The 20,236-nt window shown below is 44.4% G+C and overlaps 1 pseudogene; it reads left to right on the forward strand.

Annotated features, from left to right (window-relative positions):
* Positions 1 to 924: 924 nt before the first annotated feature.
* Positions 925 to 16,996, forward strand: LOC105476908 (small ribosomal subunit protein uS9-like; annotated as a pseudogene).
* Positions 16,997 to 20,236: the final 3,240 nt, after the last annotated feature.

A 20,236-nucleotide genomic window follows, 5' to 3' on the forward strand; every position in this document is an offset into this window, starting at 1 on the left:
CCATCTGTGCTAAAAATACAGAAAGTAGCCAGGTGTGATGGCACTGTACCTGTAGTCCCAGCTACTCGGGAGGCTGAGGCCAGGGGAGGTTGAGGCAGGAGAATTGCTTGAACCCTGGAGGGAGAGTTTGCTGTGAGCTGAGATTGTGACATTGCACTCCAGTATGGGCAAAAGAGTGAAACTCTGTATCAAAAAAACATAAAATAAAATAAAATAAAATAAAGAGTATCTTCAATGGTAGAATAATTACTGGTTATAAAATTACATGATGTGAGAGAGGGTCCCAGCTTAAATGCCATTTACTACCTGTAGTCTTTAGGTTCCTTTCCATCCTTCCTTCCTTCCTTTCTGTTTTTCTTCTCAGATAACAAGCTGAGAAATTTAGAGTCTCGCTCTGTCGCCCAGGCTGGAGTGCAGCAGTATAATCTCAGCTCACTGCAACCTCCACGTCCTGGATTCAAGCCATCCTCCTGCCTCAGGCTCCCAAGGAGCTGGGACTACAGGTGTGTACCACCATGCCTGGCTAATTTTTGTATTTTTAGTAGAGACGGGGTTTTACCATGTTGGCCAGGTTAGTCTCGAACTCCTGACCTCAGGTGATCCTCCCACCTTGGCCTTCCAAAGTGCTGGGATTACAGGCATGAGCCACCATGCCCGGCCTAAGTTTCTTGACAAAGAAAAGTATTAGGAATTTTTTTTCTTTTTTTTTTTTTTTTTTTTTGGTGTGTTATGTTGAGGGTGAAATGAATGGATGAATGGTAGATGAGTTATCCAAAATCAGATTGCATCAGACAAGACACTGAGAAATAAGAAGAATCTATCACTTGCTAGTTCCTTGTGTGTTATGGGTCCATGAACTTTTTGGCTATATTTCAATAAAGAAAACAGAAAGAACTCTAAGGTATTCCCCATATGTTCTATAAAATGGGTGCATTGAAATATATGACATCGGCTTTTCCAGGGGCAGTGCTGCATGGTGAGGATCTCTCATCTACGCCCATAGCTAAGAGCCTGCTGCAGTCCATGCAGGTCTTTGGACAGAGGAAGATGACCACAGTCATGGTGAGCTTCAAACATGGCAGTGGCCTCATGGAAGTGAACAGGCGGCCCCCCTGGAGATGATGGAGCCATGCACACTGCATTACAAGCTGCTGGAACCAGTTCTGCTTCTGGGCAAGGAGTGATTTGCTGGCATGGACATCCATGTCCTAGTGAAGGGTTCTGGTCAGGTAGCCCAGATTCATGCTGTCAGTCCATCTCCAAAGCCCCGGTGGCCTGTTACCAGAAATATGTGGAAGTGGCTTCCAAGAATGTCAAAGACATCCTCATCCAGTATGGCTGGACCCTGGTGGTGGCTGACCCCCGTCGCTGCCAATCCAGAACGTTTAGAAGCCCTGGTGCCCGTACTTGTTACCAGGAATCCTATCTTAAAGCCCGTCACGAGTTATCAGTAAAAGTCCATCATTGTGTAATAAATACCTATGTAACAAATAATGTTTGAGTTTAAAAAACCAAAACTAAAATAAAATATATGACTCAGTGGGCCAGGGACACAGAGTGCTGGGGATTTGGCATTTAGGAGAACTGTGAGGGCAGCAGCATCCATGGAGGCTGAATGAGGTGGGGACTGTGAATGACTTGCTGAAAAATGAAAAGAAGTTTCCATCTGAGAAGGCAGCAGGCTTAGTGTCCTAGAGTCTGCAGTTTGAAAACACGTCATGCCTGGCATGAAGCAAGTACAATGATATTCTCCAACGCATCAGCCTGCCACAGGGGGCTGCTATTCAAAAGGGGGTAAAAGACAGACCAACCAACCCAACAGGTCTCTATACCTGGCTGAGGGCACTGCCACCTCCTGGAATGTGAAAAGGCCCTAAGTTACGTGCAAGAGCTGCTGTGAGCAGATAAGCCAGAATCCACCTTTTCCTCCCCTGTTCTAACTCTCCACCATCCCCATCTCTGCCAGACTTAGCTCCTCATCCTCAAGTCCCCCTGAATTCCTGGTTATTAAGGCCTTTTCCCACCCCCATGCTTAGGCCTTTTAAGTCTCCTTTTAAATCATCTCCCTCCAGGCAATTCCCCCTCAACATCCTCTCACCAGCTTAGGGAAGTCCTCCTGATGAGATTTAGGAGGACAGACAGGTCACATGACTATCTCTATGTGGATTATTTCTACATATGAAAAATATCCATATGTTTGGATTGATTCTTAACAGCATTCATCTTGGAGTTTCAATTTTTCAAAATAATGTATCAAATTTTGCAATGCTCTAGCATATGGTAAAACATAAAATAGTCAAATGAATGATATTTATGCAGGGAAGAAAGATGAAGTCAGGAGGCCTACTACGTGGATCCACTTGTGTCCCCGTGTGAAGTGATGAATAAGCTAAGGAAGCCCCTGACCAAGCAAAGGGGCTGGAGATGGTTATGGATCTGGATTGGTGTCTCTTTTGATCAGTGTTATTTCAGTTTGGTGGCAAAATCAGCCTAGAGGCCAGGTGTCCAAATTTATAATTTCATGGTTTCCACGAAGCACATGAACTCAAGAAGTCAGAAAGAAAGGTTTCAATTCTGACTCTGCCTCTTACTATAAGTATGTGAATTTGCAGAAGTTACTTAACCTCTGAAACTTTCCTTATCTGTGAAATGGGGAAATATTTGCTGGGAGGATTAAATGAGCTAACCCAGCAAAGGGCCAGACAGAGTTTAATGAAGGGTAGCCTTCTCTTTACCTCCTTAGTGCTTGCTTGAGAGCTGGAAAAAAACCATAAGGATTGCACAACTTCCAAATTCCCAGATCACATCAAGGTGGCCAAATCCTTAACAGGAATTTAAGCTCCTAGGCTTAAATTTTGCTTGGCTTAATCACACTTATGCGCTATCCTGGGATAATTCTCCAAACCTCTCTGGAACTGAGTTCATTCCTCTGTGGGATGAAGAAATAACAGTCTATGCCCTTAAGACACAAGGTTAGATAACAGCCAATTAATGCTTACAAAGTACATTGGTATCCAAGGATGAAAGTGCAGAGTCAAAACATATTTTCAGCTGGGCGTGGTGGCTCACACCTGTAATCCCCACATATTGAGAGGCCAAGACAGGCAGATGGCTTAAACCCAGGAGTTTGAGACCAGCCTGTGCAGCATAGCGAGACCTTGTCTCTGTTATATTTTAAATTTTTTTTTAATCTTTTTTTTTTTTAATTTAGGCCCGGGGAGGTGGCTCACACCTGTAATCCCAGCACTTTGGGAGGCCAAGGCAGACAGATCACTTGAGGCCAGAAGTTTGAGACCAGCCTGGCCAACATGGCAAAACCTCACCTCTACTAAAATATAAAAATTAGCCAGATGTGGTGGCATGCGCGTGTAATATTCCATAATTCGACACAGATGATTAGGGCATCTTCTGCTCTTTTCACTAAGAGTTAATGGTTCCGTTCTCCCGTCCCACTTTCTTTCCATATCCTTCTTCAGGTGTTTTGATATCTAATCCAGAAGAAACATGGATTTCCATTTTATTAACACTCATAAATTTAACTATTGTATATGTTATTCCAAAAATGCAAAAGAAAGAGATTATTTGTAATGGAAGGAATATTGGATTTTGAGGGAGCTGATGATGTTCACTCTCATCCTTGATTTGCCATTTACTGACAATGTGATCTTAGGTAACCTAAGTTCCTGTTAGCACTAAAATTTTAGGAAATGCAAATGAGTCTATAAAAGGGAAATTGCTCAGCTAAAAATTCACTTCCTTCCCTTTCTAATTGAGAATTGAACACCCTCACAGTAATATTTTAATATAGACCCAAAACTGAAAGTAGATCTTCATTTTAATTCTCATTTTTTATCTTAGTCTGGTACTTGGCACATAGTAAGACATCAGTAAATATTCAACGAATAGAGTGGCTCTCATGAACATGAGACCAAGAAAAAGAATGTTTCATCATCTAAGAACTCAATTCAAAGAGAATTAACTAAGCATCTGCTATTTGGCAGCTGTATTTGCCAGGCATTCTAATTTTTTATCTTTCATAAAAACTGAGATGAGGCTGGGTGCAGTGGCTCACACCTGTAATCCCAGCACTTTGGGAGGCCGAGGTGGGCAGATCATGAAGTCAGGAGTTCAAGACCAGCCTGGCCAATATGGTGAAACCCCATCTCTACTAAAAATACAAAAAATTAGCCGGGTGTGGTGGTGTGTGCCTGTAATCCCAGCTACTTGGGAGGCTGAGGCAGGAGAATTGCTTGAACCCAGGAGGCAGAGGTTGCAGTGAGCCGAGATCATGACACTGCATGCCAACCTGGGTGACAGAGCAAGATTCTGTCTCAAAAAAAAAGGTTAAAAAAATTGAGATGAATGGATATGACCTCTGTCTTCCATTAACTTATGACTTTGGGGAGCAATAACATGTATACAAAATTCAGTGTGATAGGAAAAGTGCTGGGAGTCTTGCGAGGAAAACCATACCTCATCCTCATTTTATCACTAACCAGTTGTATGAATGTGAGAAAGTTATTTATACACTAAGACATCAGCTTCATCATCTGTAAAATAAGGTAATACTACATGATCTGTCCTCTAAGGCCCCTTCTAGCTATGAGTCTGAAAATGATTCTATGCCTCTGAAACATTAGTTTAAATGCCTGTTCTTAAAAACTCTTAAATATTTAGTAAAGATAACCTCTTCAATACACTTATTTTTCCATCTACAACTAATAAGCAAAGTCACACAAAACAGTAATGCTTACTTATCTTGGAGGATACTTCCAAGACCCCAGTAGATGCCTGCACCTGCAGATAGTACTGAACTTTATGTATACTACGTTTTTTCTTATAGATACCTATGATAAAGTTTAATTTACAAATTAGGCACAGGGCTGGGCGTGGTGGCTCACGCCTGTAATCGCAGCATTTTGGGAGGCTGAGGCAGGTGGGTCACCCGAGATCAGGAGTTCAAGACCAGCCTGGCCAACATGGTGAAACCCCATCTCTACTAAGAATACAAAAATTAGCTGAGAGTGGTGGTATATGCCTGTAATCCCAGCCACTTGGGAAGCTGAGGCAGGAGAATCGCTTGAACCCCAGAGGCAGAGGTTGCAGTGAGCCAAGATCACCCAACCTGGGCAATAGAGTGAGACTTTGTCTTAAAAAAAAAAAAAGGGGGAATCTGAAAAAAAAAAAAAAGAAAAAACAAAATTCAGTAACTAAAACAATATGGAAGATTAAAAAGAACTTAAATAATGTGGAGGAGTGTTGGAAATCAGTCAGAAGTTCCTCAGCCTAAAAAAAAACTATGACCTATATTCTAGCAAGTAAAGACAGCAATAGCAGATCTTGGATTCAGCTCCATTGCACCAGGACAGGACTGGCTGGCAGGGGTGAAATCTCGAGGAGAGATAGCCTGTGACCTGTCACTAGGACTCTCTGAGACCCCTTGAAAAGGATTCAAATTCCAGCCCATGTCATTGCACCAGAAGTGGGAAATAGCTGATTAAAAAGCTTGCCAAAAAAGCCAGGCACCTGGAGATAAGACTCAGGAAGCATTTTCCTTTTTTTTTTTTTTTTTTTTTTGAGACGGAGTCTCGCTCTGTCGCCCAGGCTGGAGTGCAGTGGCCGTATCTCAGCTCACTGCAAGCTCTGCCTCCCGGGTTTATGCCATTCTCCTGCCTCAACCTCCCGAGTAGCTGGGACTACAGGCACCCGCCACCTCGCTCAGCTACTTTTTTGTATTTTTTAGTGGAGACGGGGTTTCACCATGTTAGCCCATGTTAGGATGGTCTCGATCTCCTGATATCGTGATCCGCCCGTCTCGGCGTCCCAAAGTGCTGGGATTACAGGCTTGAGCCACTGCGCCCGGCCTTCAGGAAGCATTTTCCAAACAAGGAACAAAAGAGTGAAGGAGGAGGTCATGGAAGAGAAATCCTGGAGTTTTATGCAGTTGGTGAGGGATCATTGTTTTCTTCCTCGCAATCTCTGTGGAATGGTCACAGGCAAAAACATCAGAAAAATGAAAGTGCAGAGCTCTATTAGAGGAAGAGGAAAATGATTGATAGGAGGAAAATCTCCATCATCGCATGGAATATTCCATTTTACACAGATTTCTTCTGAAGGTCAAGGACTGAACTAAAGGACACAGCCTGCGTGTAACTGCCCTGACTTTGGGGGTAAGAAGAGGAGAGGGAACTGGGTTATCTCATCAGTGTGCATAGGAAATCCAACAGAACAGTAGAGATGGGGGCCTCTGCTTACTCTTTTTTTATTTTTTTTTCTTTTTCATTTTATTTTATTTTATTTTATTTTGAGATAGGGTCTCACTCTGTCACCCAGGCTGGAGTGCAGTGGCACAATCATGGCTCACTGCAGCCTTGTCCTCCTGAGCTTAAGTGATCCTCCTACCTCAGTCACCCAAGTAGCTGGAACTACAGGCATACCACCACACCAGGCTAATTTTTTAAAATTTTTTGTAGAGATAAGGTCTCATGTTGCCCAGGCTGGTCTCAAACTCCTGGATTCAAGTGATCCTCCCGCCTTAGCCTCCCAGAGTGTCAGCATTACAGGCCCGAGCCACCACACCCAGCCCCACTGCTTACTCTTTCAGATATAATTTCCTGTACGCCTCCAGCATTCTGGCCCAGACACAGATGCAGAAACATCTAGGCTGGCTGCACCATTTTCCACACTTTAAGCTTTTTTGGGTACAGTTTTAAACTAAGATCAAAGTATACATCTTTGAAAACCCAATACTAATATTCTGCTCAAACCACACTGTGAAAACACCCCACACAAAAAAATGTGAAATCAGGGAAAAAGCGAAAAATAAGACTACAGCGTAAAAATGGGGACACTATTAGATATTTCATCCCCAGCAAGACTACCACCGCCAAAAGTGGTTGCCTTCAGAATTTTCCTCTGGGTCCATTATTTTTCCAGCATGTTCCACAATTATAAAAATATCTATTACTATTTATTAATGTACATGCTTACGTGTATAAATTGTACTTGCCCAGCTGACTCCTGGGCAAATTCCATATCCTTTCATTCTAGAATCCCAGACTTAGTGCCACAAATCCCATCATTTGAAACTCCTGGCCTAGAATCCAAACTCTGCATAATTTTGCGTGCATCCTTAGACTTAGCATGGAGAAGTTGTAAAACCAATGCAATAGCAGAGAGGTCCAAAAAGCAAAAATAAGCAATTCTCCTACTGCTTAAACAATGTGTGCTGTGCAAGGTATTTTTAATTTTTTTTTGTTTGGACTTGGCCAGGACAGAGTCAAAACACTATGATAGGCATTTATTTATTTATTTATTTATTTATTTATTTATTTATTTATTTTTGAGACAGAGTCTCATTCTGCTATCCAGGTTGGAGTACAGTAGTGCCATCTTGGCTCATGCCACCTCCACCTCCCGGGTTCAAGTGATTCTCCTGCCTCAGCTTCCCAAGTAACTGGGATTGCGGGCACCCACCACCATGCCTGGCTAACTTTTTATATTTCTAGTAGAGAGGGGATTTCACCATGTTGGCCAGGCTGGTCTTGAACTCCTGATCTCAAGTGATCTGCCCACCTCAGCCTCCCAGAGTGGTGGGATTATAGACATGAGTCACTGCGCCTGGCTATATGATAACCATTTTTGTCTTTGAGATTTGATCACACTAGGAAACAACAAAATATTGGCATTGTGTTAGTTGAGTTTGATTTTTAGGCTTAAAAAATTTTTTTTTGTTGGTAGTGGGCTTCATTCAATTCCCTATTACAGGATTTATTAGCTTTTCTATTTTATTCATGTGTAGTTTTTTTCTTTATTTTCTTTGTTTGTTTGTTTGTTTTTCCAAATGAAGTCTCACTCTGTTGCACAGGCTGGAGTGCAATGGTGTGATCTCAGCTCACTGCAACCTCCACCTCCCAGGTTCAAGTGATTCTCCTGCCTCAGCTTCTAGAGAGAGTAGCTGGGACTACAGGCGCCCACCACCACACCCAGCTAATTTTTTTGTATTTTTAGTAGACACAGGGTTTCACTATGTTGTCCAGGCTGGTCTCGAACTCCTATCCTCAGGCGATCCACCCGCCTCATCCTCCCAAAGTGCTGGGATTACAGGTGTGAGCCACCGCACCTGGCATGAGGCATTTGCTTTAAGTAAATGTTGCTTCCTTTTAGTTATAGGAAGGGGACATTTCCTTTCTTCTCTCACCAAGATAAAGATTCAAAAGTAAGAACCTGCAGGAATTCTTACGAATTCTAAATTTATTTAGAGGTTTGTCTGCAACTGCAGAGCTCTATATGGATGCACAACCTGATAGCAACCCACTTGAATTGCTCAAAAAAAGACCACAGTTGTGAACTGGATACATTCATGATACCAAGGGAAATATACTTGTAATGTCTATAGGAATAATGAAAAGTTAATTACAGGAGAAGCCCAATCTTCCACGATAGTAAGTATTGTGAAGAAAAGAAAAATGTTCAATGCCAAATGAAGTCAAAATTACCTACAGTGATGCAGTAAAAAGTGTTTTTGTTGTTGTTGTTGTTGTTGTTGAGATAAAATCTTGTTCTGTTGCCTAGGCTTGAGTGCAGTGGCAAGATCTCGGCTCACTGCAACCTCTACCTCCTGGGTTCAAACAATTCTCCTGCCTCAGCCTCCCACGTAGCTGGGACTACAGGCATACGCCATCACGCCTGGCCAATTTTTTTGTATTTTTAGTAGAGACAGGGTTTCACCATGTTGGTCAGGCTATTCTTGAACTCCTGAGCTCATGTAATCTGCCCGCCTCAGCCTCCTAAAATGCTGGGATTAGAGGCATAAGCCACCACTCCCAGCTAATTTTTGTATTTTTAGTAGAGACAGAGTTTCGCCATGTTGGTCAGGCTGGTCTTGAACTCCTGACCTCAAGTGATCTGCCTGCCTTGGGCAAAGTGTTGGGATTACAGGCGTGAGCCACTACTCGGCTGAAAAGTTTTTTTAATACAGGAAAACATTATTTTATGATAGGAAATAAAAGGCAAGACACAAACTTTTAAATTGTAATCTACTCCAAATGCTAATTATTTCCATACGCATGGTTATATTCACTCCCCCTGAACAAACGAATGTGACTATTGCTCCACCTCTTTTATGCTTCTGCATCTCCCTGTTCGTATAAGAAAATGGTGTAGAAAAAGCAAAGGTATAACTACATGAAAATACCTGGCTGTTTATACAACATTTTGCTGAGATGTGAGAGAATGGCATGATGGAGGATGCATATACAGTTATATATACAGGTTGAATATCTCTCATTGGAAATGCTTGGGACCAGAAGTATTTCAGATATCAGAATATTTACATACACATAATGAGCTATCTTGGGGATGGCACTAAGTCTAACATGAGTCTAAACATGACATTCATTTATGTTTCATATACATCTTACACAAGGCGATATATATATATATATATATATATATATATATATATATATATATATATACATACACATATATTTTAGACGGAGTCTCGCTCTGTCACACAGGCTGGAGTGCAGTGGCACGATATCGGCTCACTGCAACCTCTGCCTCCCAGGTTCAAGCGATTCTCCTGCCTCAGCCTCCTGAGTACCTGAGACTACAGGCATGCGCCCCCACACCCGGCTAATTTTTGTATTTTTAGTAGAGATGGGGTTTCACCATGTTGGCCAGGCTGGTCTCAAACTCCCGACCTTGTGATCCGCCCACCTCGGCCTCCCAAAGTGCTGGGATTACAGGTGTGAGCTACCCGCACCCGGCCTTATACAATATTTTTAGTAATTTTGTGCATGAAACAAAGTTTTGACTGTGCAAACTTTTTTTTTTCTTTTTGAGGCAGCATCTCATTCTGTTACACAAGGTTGGAGTGCAGTGCTGCAATCTCTGCTCACTGCAATCTCTGCCTCCCAGGCTCAAGAGATCCTAGCATGTCAGTGATTGATGCCAGCTAATTTTTTGTATTTTTGGTAGAGACGGGGTTTCACCATGTTGCACAGGCTAATCTTGAACTCTTGAGCTCAGGTGATCTACCCACCTCAGTCTCCCAAAGTGCTGTGAACCACTTTGCCCAGACTGTACAAACTTTTGACTGCGACCTGTCACATGAGGTCGGGCGTGGAATTTTCCACTTGCAGCATTATGTTGGAATTGAAAAAGTTTTGGATTTTGTAGCATTTCAGATTCTCAGATTAGGGATGCTCAACCTGTGTATGTATATGTGTGTGTGTATATATATATCTCAGTATAATAAATGTTGGTAAAATTATGGGTAAATTGGCCTTAACAAATAACTATATAACAGTGATGTTTTTTGAATAATTCAAGAATGAGATTCAAGAGAATGGGTTTTTAGTGGTTGGGTCAGCTTTGTTTTTGAAATGAATGCTTTCTAGAACTTTTGTTTATTATTATTTATTTATTTTTGAGATAGGGTCTCACTCTGTCTCCTAAACTGGAGTGCAGTGGCTCAATCACAGCTCACTACAATCTCAACTTCACCAGGCTCAGGTGATCCTCCCCACTCAGCCTCCTGAGTAGCTGGTACCACAAGTGTGTGCCACCATGCCCAGCTAAATTTTTTGTATTTTTTTTGTAGAAGCAAGGTTGCACCATGTTGCCAAGGCTAACCTAGAACTCCCGGGCTCAAGCAATCCACCTGCCTCAACCTACCAAAGTGCTGGGCTTATAGGCATGAGCCATTATGCCTGGCCTTTTATTTATTGTTTTGATTATACATATACTTAATGTTATTTCACAGCTTTCTTTCTATGAGATTTTAATCTTTCAGTTTTGCAGTTAGCTAGGATTACTATATATACAAATAGTATTTAACACTTATATAGTACTCTGTGTCAGGCCCTGTTGTAAATACTAATCCTCAAAACTGTGAAGTAGGCATTATTACCATCCCCATTTTCTAGATGAGAAGACTGAGGCACAGGGAGGCTAAATAATTTGTCTAAAGACATGACATTACTAATACAATTTTTTCAGTGGAAGAAATAACACCAAGGTGTCAATGATGGTTTTTCAGGGTGTGGAGTTACAAAGGATTGTTAAGAGGATTGAAATGACAAGATCTTGAACTAAGCCCATGGCAGCTGAGATGAAACAGACAGGACAGACTCAAAAACAGTGTAAGAGAAAATATTGGCAAGCCTTATGGATTGATTGATTTGATGTCGGGATGAGGCAGAGCAGGGAAGCTGGGAAGACTCGCCTCTGGCACCTGTGACTGGGTGGACATTTCACTAGAGTAGTAAATACAAAAGGCGGAGCAGACTGGGGAGAAATGATGTGCTCGGTTTTGACGTTTTGAGTTTTATCGTAAGTATCTGAACACATGAATTTTAAACTTAAGACAGACTGGGCTCAGTGGCTCACACCAGTAATCCCAGCACTTTGGGAAGCCGATGCAGGTGGATCACCTGAGGTCAGGAGTTCGAGACCAGCCTGGTCAACATGGTGAAACCCCGTCTTTACTAAAAATACAAAAATTAGCCGGGCTTGGTGGTGTGCTTCTGTAATCCCAGCTACCAGGGAGGCTGACACAGGAGAACTGCTTGAGCCCAGGAGGCAAAGGTTGCAGTGAGCCGAGATCACACTGTTGCACTCCAGCCTGGGCGACAAAGTGAGACTCCGTCTCAAAAAAAAAAAAAAAAAAAAAAGACAGCGGTTAGGTCTCAGCTTGAGAGTCTTCACACAGAGCTGGTATTTAAACCCAAAAAAGAGGTTGCTGTCACCCAGGGAGACTGTGGAAGAAGGGAAAAAAAAGGCTGTGGGCCAAGGACAGAACTCTAGAGAACCCCAACATCTATGCGACATGTAGGGACTAAGAGGCCCCTTCAGATTTGACATTAAAATAGCAAACACAGATATGAAATGCCAAGGTATCTATTTGCTTTTCAAGCTAGGTTTCATTTATGAGAGGCACGGTAGCATGGAAGTAGGGCAGTCAAACAAGTCTGAGTTCAGATCTAGCCCCTGCAGCTTTCTCTGTCCTGTGGTTTCTCAAGTTACTAAGTGTCTATGAAATGTATGTCAATAAACTGTATGGGCACTCCAGCCTGGGCGACAGAGTGAGGCTCCATCTCAGGGAGAAAAAAAAAGAAAAAAAGAAAAAGTCATCACAATAATTCACTGTTGGACACTCAAGAACTGGTATTTCCCATGAATTTGTATGGTATAGTACAAGTAATAGGGATAATAGCAGTTGGTTAAAATAATTAACTGAGACAGATATAAATGTTGGTATATGAGCTACAAGACTGTATTAAAGGTTTTCTTTAATGTATGTCAATATACTGCTCATATGTTGTGAGCATGAAATCAGTTAATCCACAGAAGCACTTATATGGCTCAGTGCTTAGAAGTATTTACTACTAATGAGTACACAAATCATAAAATTATTGCCGGACGCGGTGGCTCACGCCTGTAATCCCAGCACTTTGGGAGGCGGAGGCGGGCGGATCACCCGAGGTCAGGAGTTCGAGACCAGCCTGACCAACATGAAGAAACCTCATCTCCACTAAAAATACAAAATTGGTTGGGCGTGGTGGCACATGCCTATAATCCCAGCTACTAGGAAGGCTGAGGCAGGAGAATTGCTTGAACCTGGGAGGCCGTGGTTGCAGTGAGCCATGATCGTGCCATTGCAGTCCAGCCTGGGCAAACAAGAGTGAAACTCCGTCTAAAAAAAAAAAAAAATCATAAAATTATTTTTCATTCCATTGTCATGCTTTGCCAGTTGAGAAAATGGCCAGGAAGTCTGTTGGCTTGCAGGAGTAAATTAAAATAGAAATTAAACAATTGTATTAAAAAGTCTGACTGGGGTAGCTTACGCCTGTAATTCCGGCACTTTGGGAGGCCGAGGCGGGCAGATCACTTGAGGTCAGGAGTTCGAGACCAGCCTGGCCAACATGGTGAAATCCCATCTCTACTAAAAATACAAAATTTAGCCGGGCATGGTGGCGTGTGCCTGTAATCCCAGCTACTTGGAAGGCTGAGGCAGGAGAATCATTTGAACCCAGAAGGCAAAGGTTGCAGTGAGCCAAGATCGTGCCACTGCACTTTAGCCAGGGCGACAGAGTGAGATTCCATTTCAGGGAGAAAAAAAAAAAGAAAAAAAGAAAAAGTCATCACAATAATTCACTGTTGGACACTCAAGAACTGGTATTTCCCATGAATTTGTATGGTATAGTACAAGTAACAGGGATAATAACAGTTGGTTAAAAGAATTAACTGAGACTGATACATGAGCTACAAGACTGCATTAAAGTTTTTCTTTTGTTCTACTCTAAAAATTCAGCAACCAGGCCCAGTGCCTGTTACAGAGTGAGTCCTTAAGATATGTGTTGACTGAAGCTAGCAAAGTGATTTATTGATTTATTTATTTATTGAGACAGAGTTTCACTCTCGTCACCCAGGCTAGAGTGCAGTGGTGCAACCTCAGTTCACTGCAACCTCTGCCACCTGGTTTCAAGCAATTCTGCTGCCTTATTCTCCGGAGCACCTGGGTCTTCACCACCACACCTGGCTAATTTTTTGTATTTTTAGTAGAGATGGAGTTTCACCATATTGGCCAGGCTGGTCTCGAACTCCTGACATCTGCCTCGGCCTCCCAAAGTGCTGAGATTACAGGCGTGAGCCACCGCCCCCAGCCTAACAAAGTGATTTTATTTTTAAGAGGAGGGGCAGGCAGGGCGCAGTGGCTTACGCCTCTAATCCTGGCAGTTTGAGAGGCCAAGGTGGGCAGATCACAAGGTCAGGAGTTCAAGACCAGCCTGGCCAATATGGTGAAACCCTGTCCCTACTAAAAGGACAAAAAAAATTAGCCAGGCGTGGTGGCAGGCGCCTGTAATCCCAGCTACTCAGGAGGCTGAGGCAGGAGAATCACTTGAAACTGGGAGGCGGAGGTTGCAGTGAGCTGAGATCACGCCACTGCACTCTGCTCTGGGCGACAGAGCAAGATTCTGTCTCAAAAAAAAAAATACAACAACAACCAAAAAAAAAAAAATGGGAGGGGCGATGTTTTACTAAACATTTCGCTATTTGAAGAATTAATACATTCATGCAAAGAAAAGATGAAGCAAACATGCCGTACAGTGTTATCATTTGAGATCTCTTAAAAGCGGCTATATGGCCGGGTGCAGTGGCTCATGCCTGTAATCACGGCACTTTGGGAGGCTGAGGCAGGTGGATCACTGGAGATCAGCAGTTCGAAACCAGCCTGGAAAACAGGGTGAAACCCCCCTCTCTACTAAAAATACAAAAATTACCAGGGAGTGGTGTCACATGCCTGTACAAATCCCAGCTACTGGGGAGGCTGAGGCAGGAGAATTGCCTAAACCCGGGAGACAGAGGTTGCAGTGAGCCAAGATCACATCATTGCACTCCAGCCCGGGAGAAGAATCGAGACTCCATCTCAAAAAAAAAAAAAAAAAAAAAAAAGACAGCAGCTATGCAACACTCTGTCCCATGAATATCTGCCACATATTTGAAATTCCCAGTCGTCAGGCCTCTGAACCCAAGCTAAGCCATCATATCTCCAGTGACCTGCACGTGTACATCCAGAAGGCCCCATGCAACTGAAGATCCACAAAAGAAGTGAAAATAGCCTTAACTGATGACATTCCACCATTGTGATTTGTTTCTGCCCCACCCTAACTGATCAATGTACTTTGCAATCTCCCCTACCCTTAAGGAGGTTCTTTATAATCTCCCCCATGCTTAAGAAGATTCTTTGTAATTCTCCCTACCCTTGAGAATGTACTTTGTGAGATCCACCCCCTGCCCCTGAAACATTGCTCTTAACTCCACCACCTATCCCAAAACCTATAAGAACTCATTATAATCCCATCACTCTTGCTGACTTTGTTTTCAGACTCAGCCCGCCTGCATCTAGGTGAAATAAACAGCCTTGTTACTCACACAAAGCCTGTTTGGTGGTCTCTTCACATGGACACATGAGACATTTGGTGCTGAAGAGCCAGGTCAGCGGGACTCCTTTGGGAGACCAGTCCCTTGTCCTCACCCTCACTCCATGAAGAGATCCACCTACGACCTCGGGTCCTCAGTCCAAGCCCCCCAGGGAACATCTCACCAATTTTAAATCTTTTTTTACTCTCTTCTCCAACCTCTCTCACTATTCCTCAACCTCTTTCTCCTTTCAATCTTGGCGCCACCCTTCAATCTCTCCCTTCTCTTAATTTCAATTCCTTTCATTTTCTGGTAGAGACAAAGGAGACACATTTTATCCGTGGACCCAAAACTCCGGTGCCAGTCACGGATTCGGGAAGGCAGCCTTCCCTTGGTGTTTAATCATTGCAGGGTCGCCTCTCTGATTACTCACCCACGTTCCGTTGGTGTCTGATCTCCATGGGGACGCCTGCCTAGGTCACTCACCCACATTACCTTGGTGGCAAGTCAATTGCGGGGATGCCTGCTTTGGCTGCTCACCCACGTTGCAGCCCAGGGCTGCTCCCCATCCCCCTCCTCCATGTCATTACCCTTCTCTTTAAACTTGCCTCCTTCACTATGGGCAACCTTCCACCCTCCATTCCTCCTTCTTCTCCCTTAGCCTGTGTTCTCAAGAACTTAAAACCTCTTCAACTCTCACCTGACCTAAAATCTAAGCATCTTATTTTCTTCTGCAATACCGCTTGGCCCCAATACAAACTCGACAGTAGTTCCAAGTGGCCAGAGAACGGCACTTTCGATTTGTCTATCCTACAAGATCTAGACAATTTTTGTCGAAAAATGGGCAAATGGTCTGAGGTGTCTGACGTCCAGGCATTCTTTCACACATTGGTCCTTCCCTAGTCTCTGCTCCCAATAAGACTTGTTCCAAATCTTTCTTCTTTCCCTCCCGCCTGTCCCGTCAGTCCCAACCCCAGACGTCTCTGAGTCTTTTGAATCTTCCTTTTCTACAGACCCATCTGACCTCTCCCCTCCTCCCCAGGCTGCTCCTCGCCAGGCCGAGCAAGGTCCCAATTTTTCCTCAGCCTCTGCTCCCCCAATCTATAATCCTTCTATCACCTCCCCTCCTCACACCCGGTCTGGCTTAGTTTCATTCTGCGACTAGCCCTCCCCCACCTGCCCAACAATTTCCTCTTAGAGAGGTGGCTGGAGCTGAAGGCATAGTCAGGGTGTATGTGCCTTTTTCTCTATCAGACCTTTCCCATGTTAGCCAGCGTTTAGGCTCTTTCTCATCAGACCCCACTAAATATATACAGGAATTCCAATACCTAACTCTGCCCTACAATTTAACCTGGAGTGACTTAAATGTCATCCTAACTTCTACCCTCTCCCCAGATGAATGGGAAAGAGTTTTTTCTCTAGCCCAGTCTCACACTGATAACCACCAGTTTCGTTAGCCAGACCCCAGAGGAAGGCCATCTTATTCTCAATATGCATTTTATTAGCCAATCTGCTCCAGACATTAGAAAAAGTTCCAAAAATTAAATTCCGGCCCTCAAACCCCACAACAGGGCTTAATTAACCTCGCCTCCCAGGTGTACAATAATAGAGAAGAGTTGCAATTACTTCCTCTGCTGTGAGAGAAACCCCAGCCATATCTCCAACACACAAAAACTTCAAAATGCCTAAGCCACAGTGGTCAGGCGTTCCTTCAGGACTTCCTCCCCCAGGATCTTGCTTCAAGTGCCGGAAATCTGGTCACTAGGCCAAGGAATGCCCACAGCCCGGGATTCCTCCTGAGCCGTGTCCCATGTGTGTGGGACCCCACTGGAAATTGGACTGTCCAATTGGCCTGAGGCTCTGACTGACTCCTTCCCAAATCTTCTCGACTTAGCGGCTGAAGACTGACACTGCCCAATCACCTCGGAAGCCCCCTAGACGTTCACAGACACCGATCTTCGGGTTAACTCTTACAGCGGAGGGTAAGTCCGACCCCTTCTTAATCAATATGGAGGCTACTCCACATTACCTTCTTTTCAAGGGCCTGCTTCCCTTACCTCCATAACTATTGTGGATGATGATGGCCAGGCTGCTAAACCTCTTAAAACTCCCCAACTCTGGTGCCAACTTAGACAACACTCTCTTAAGCACTCCTTTTTAGTTATCTCCACCTGCCCAGCTCTCTTATTAGGTCAAGACATTTTATCTAAATTATCTGCTTCCCTGACTATTCCTGGGCTACAGCCACACCTCATTGCCACCTTGTCCCCCAGTTCAAAGCCTCATTCACAATCCTTTTCTTGTATCTCCCCACCTTAATTCACAAGTATAGGATACCTCCACTTCCTCCTTGGTGACAAATGATTCACCCCTTACCATCCCATTAAAACCTAATCACATTACCCTGCTCAATGCCAATATCCCATCCCAAAGCATGCTTTAAAAGGATTAAAGCCTGTTATCACTTGCCTGTTACAGCACGGCCTTTTAAAGCCTATACACTCTCCTTACAATTCCCCAATTTTACCTGTCCAAAAACCGGACAAGCCTCACAGGTTAGTTCAGGATCTTCACCTTATCAACCAAATTGTTTTGCCTATCCACCCTGTGGTGCCAAAGCCATATACTCTGCTATCCTCAATACCTCCCTCCACAACCCCTCCACAACCCATTATTTTGTTCCGGATCTCAAACATGCTTTCTGATTTGTTTTATGTGACCACCAGAGCAGGCGCCAGAGAAAAGGCAAGTAGGCAAGGTAAAAAGAAACTTTATTAGCTAGCCAATCTGAAGGAAGAAAGGGCGAGGTTCACCAGTCTCCGGCAGTGGAGGCCGAGGAAGTCGCTCCGGCATTCTCGGGCGAGGTTCCTAGGTCCGCATATGAGGAGGGGCTGAGGAAGTTTGTGCCGCGCGCCTGCTGGGAGCGGCTTTTGTGTCTAAGGCTTGGGAGTGGGAGGGCAATAGGTGGGACACGGGCGTGTCGGGGGCGTTCCATAGGTGTGGCCAGGTAAGTTTTGGTTTCCTCGATCGGACGCCATGTTGCGCCTGCGCAGTTGGTCTGTATTTTTCCCGGGTGTGGGCTGCATTTTCCTGCGCGGGTAAGTTGGTGATGAAGAACCCGGAAATGTGCCATCTTAGTCGTCTTTGTCCTCTCCCCCCATCCAGACAGTCCAACCTTTTATTGATTATAGTGATTGGGGGCATCATTGTCTGTCTGGCTGCTTCCTGCTGTTAAGGGGCGTAGTTAGGGTCTGTGGTTGGTATCTGGACGTAGGGATGTAGGAGCATCTGGTTGAAGGTGACGCGGGTGATTTCTTGGACCCTGGCTCGGAAAAATTTTATTAAAATGGGAGCAAAACATAAGGCAAGGCAGAGGATTAGTATGGGAATTAGGAATGGGAGCATCTGCTGTACTACGGGCAGCAGCCATACCGGTGATCCGGGGGTGAAGGGGGCGTTAAATTGTTGAAGCTCTTTTTTGATCTTGTTAAATGTTTGGACATTGGTGTCAACCAGGCCTGATTCATTTACGTAGTAGCAACACTCCTCTCCTAGGAAGAGGCATGTCCCTCCTTTTTCAGCAGTAAGAAGATCTAATGCCTGTCTATTTTGTGCTGCTACCTGGGCCACTGAGGTGATTTGACGTTGTAAAGAGGCTAAGCTTTCAGCTGAAGCCTCTATGGCTGCCTGGACCTGAGTGGAGAGGGTCTGTGTGGATTGAATCGAGTGGGTGAGGGCCCCTGTTCCAAGTCCTGAGGCTACTAGGGACGATGCTAGGGAAACCCCGATAATTAAGGGAAGAAAAACGGCCCGCTTTTGGATGTTATTGCTGGGGCTGAGCTGGGAAGCTAGTTCGGACAATTTTTCTTCACTATATAGGGTTAAGCTAGGCACTAAAGATACCAGAACACAAAGGGATTGGGTGATGGGGGTATGGTTAAGAGTTTTAGATAGAGTTTGGTTACACTAAAAGTAGCCTCCAACGGGGGCCATCTGGGTCTCGCTGGGAACTTCAGTGCAATTACACCATGAAGAGTTTGGAGTAGAGTAGCAAAAAGGAATCTCTGTCTCACTCTGTCGCTCTTCATCTGTCTCTCCCCATCTCTGTCTCTGTCTCTCTCCATCTCTGTCTCTGTCCATCTCTGTATCTCTTCATCTATCTCTCTCCATCTCTGTCTTACTCTGTCTCTCTTCATTTCTGTCTCTCCTCATCTCTGTCTCTGTCTCTCTCCACCTCTGTCTCCCTCCATCTCTGTCTCTCTCCATCTCTATCTTTCTCCATCTCTATCTCTTCATCTCTGTCTCTGTCTCCCCACCTCCCGCTCACCAAGGCTGCTCCCCTCACCAACTCCCCTACCTCCTGGCTTCTCCCTATCTCTGACTCAACAGGGACTGAGTGCAGCAGGGGCCCTTGGGGAGGTCTGGGCTTTCTACTGCCTTCTGGTTACAGCCTCTCCTTCCCCATATCTGTCCTTCGTCCTGGCCTAATGAGTCCACATTTTATTTAGGGAGAGGGCAGAGTGACAAATCTGGGGGGGGGGGCACAATCTGCAGTGCCCTGCATGACTGAGTGTATCTGGTTGTCTGTAGACCAGGTTTCAGTTATAGAGAATCTGCATACAAAGTTAGGATTAGTAGGGGTAACTAGGGGGATTAGAGTGAACCACAATAATGGTGGCAAGCGTGTGGAGAGTAAGTTCAACATTGCTGAAATTACAAAGGGCACCCTGCCAAGCTAGGTCTTTTATGAGAGTAAAAAGTCAGGAAATCCACTGGTTGGGGGATGGGTCAGGCAGGAGGGTATCTATGGGGTCTATAAGGGAAAAATCAGTTAAGTTAAGATGAAGACTAGTGGCCAGGCGCGGTGGCTCAAGCCTGTAATCCCAGAACTTTGGGAGGCCGAGGCAGGTGGATCACAAGGTCAGGAGATCGAGACCACAGTGAAACCCCGTCTCTACTAAAAATACAAAAAAAATTAGCCAGGCGCGGTGGCGGGCGCCTGTAGTCCCAGCTACTCAGGAGGCTGAGGCAGGAGAATGGCGGGAACCCGGGAGGCGGAGCTTGCAGTGAGCCGAGATCGCGCCACTGCACTCCAGCCTGGGCAACAGCGTGAGACTCCATCTCAAAAAAAAAATAATAATAAAAATAAAAAAAATAAAAAAAATAAAAAAGATGAAGACTAGTGAGGAAGCGGGAAAGTTTGAGGAGGGTGTTGATCCTTGAGTAGAAGCTGGTCACCTGGAGAAAGGGAAGGGGAATAGATGTTTTGAGTTAGGTTAAGATGTCTCATCCCAAGGAGGGGTGG

Source organism: Macaca nemestrina, chromosome 17, assembly GCF_043159975.1.
Source record: "Macaca nemestrina isolate mMacNem1 chromosome 17, mMacNem.hap1, whole genome shotgun sequence".
Lineage (NCBI taxonomy): Eukaryota > Metazoa > Chordata > Mammalia > Primates > Cercopithecidae > Macaca > Macaca nemestrina.